The following is a 1,932-nucleotide window of genomic DNA, read 5'->3' as shown; positions in this document are numbered from 1 at the left end:
CTCCACGGCCCGGGCCTTCCCCCCGCCCTGCGAGCTCGAGGTTTCGCCGTCGCCGTTATCGTTGGCTAAGGCCTCTTCACAGCTTGGCCCAGCCGTTGCTGAGCCGCACCGCTGATCACCGACGGGGAAGGGAAAAAGGGAAGGGGAGGGAAAGAGAAAAAGAAAAGGAAGGGAGGGGAAGGGAGGTGCCGGCTAGAGGGCGAGCCGGGGAGACTGGAAGACAACCAGGCCGCCGCTACCGCCACCGCCACCTCCGCTCCTATCTGGGCACCAACACAAGAGGCCGCTGAACGCGCGCGCACCTCCCGAGGCGTGCGTCACCGCCGACGTCGGTAGCATAGCGCTGCCCGCCAATCCCTGAGTCGCTCTCCCTAGTCCGCCTACCGCGCCGCAGCCCGCTCTCGGTCACGGACTCCCCGCCCTCCGCGGTCGATTCCGCCTCGGCCTGCGCTGCTCCCGCCACCGCCTCTACAGTCCCGCTTTCACACCCTGGCTCCCCATTCCCTGACCAGGGACTCCCCTGCTGTCCGCGTGCCTCGTCATTCATTTCCTCCCAGCCCCGCGGCTGTTCCCAGTGTTTTGCCCCTCCCTTGCCGTATCCCTCGCCCAACTCCGCAGTGGCGTTCGCGCCAGCCCCTTCAGAGACATGTGGGCTCAGCCAATCACTGCGATCCGCTCGCGCCCACTTCCGTTTTCGGCCGCCGCTGGACGGGCGCGCTCCCCAGTGCGCGCTAGCCCGGCGCCGGCTCTGTCTGCAGAACCTGCTTGCATCCTGACGCCCCCCCTCCCTGGGCTTGGGGGTAGGGGATGGTGAGCGGGGAGCGCGCTGGGAGCCATTCCCAGCGGATGCGGCCTGGGGCGCCACGCGCGGGATTTTGAAAACTTGACTGTTGGGGTTGGGGGCTTGGATTTACCCGCCGCGGTTCCGCCGGGCCACTACACCTGGCATCCTCTCCGCCCCCCGTCCCCGGTCCGCACAAAGATGGAGGGTAGAGGCCTGGTCGGGAAAGGCGGTTACTAACCGTTTACGGGGACCCGACGCGCGGTTAAACTAGAACACTGGCACGTGGCCCTGTGCCAAAGCGAGCCCGAGGCCAGGTGAAGGGCGACGGCGTGCACAAGCGCTTCCGACTTCCGACCGAGGCGTGGCGCGAGACCATCCGTAAAAAGCCCTTCCCGACGCCCCTCTCAGCCTCGCCTCGCGCACTCCGACAGATGGCATTTTCATTTTACTAAAGGGAACACATCGTTTCGTAGGTATACGTTACCTACGCGTTGCTTTATTCCCAACACGTTAGCTTTTTTAAAGCATTTTATAACAAACTGGGGGCCCAACACAAAGACATAACATATAAATATCACGCACCCCTGGTAAGTGCCTTGCAAACCTCACTCAAGGTGCAAATGCAAGCAAGTTATAACGGCTTCCACTTATTGAACCTTTATGTGCAAGCAAGATAAAAGAAGAGGCGTGGTTAATAGAAGTTATTCCTCGCTGCATCCTGGGTATTCAGGAATGAATGGTGAAAGGAGTGGAACATGCACTCAACCTCAGATTCAAAGGCTGGGTAAAATTTCTAAAGGGACTTTACATGAGCAAAATAGAGAGGGAACAAAAATCAAATAAGGTTCAAGGAACAGCAAGCAGACTAGTGTGGAACAAAGAGGTTTTTAATAGAAAATAGTAATGGGTAAGATACGTTTAGAGTCTTTGACACTTACGGAATGCCTTGAAAATTTAGATAGTAGTCAAAATTATTTCAAAGGCATATAGATTAAGCATCAAGGCTTGAGGACGAACTAGAGTCTGGTACTACCACCTACTGTGTGTGATCATCCAGTTGTGTGACTTTAGACAAGTCACTTAACCTTTTAAAACGTAGCCAGTTTTCATCTGAAACTCAAAACAATGTAACACTTCCCACTGTGGTT

The sequence above is a fragment of the Ursus maritimus genome, unplaced genomic scaffold, assembly GCF_017311325.1.
Source record: "Ursus maritimus isolate PB19 unplaced genomic scaffold, ASM1731132v1 scaffold_5, whole genome shotgun sequence".
NCBI lineage: Eukaryota > Metazoa > Chordata > Mammalia > Carnivora > Ursidae > Ursus > Ursus maritimus.
Note: the sequence above shows the minus strand (reverse complement) of the source record.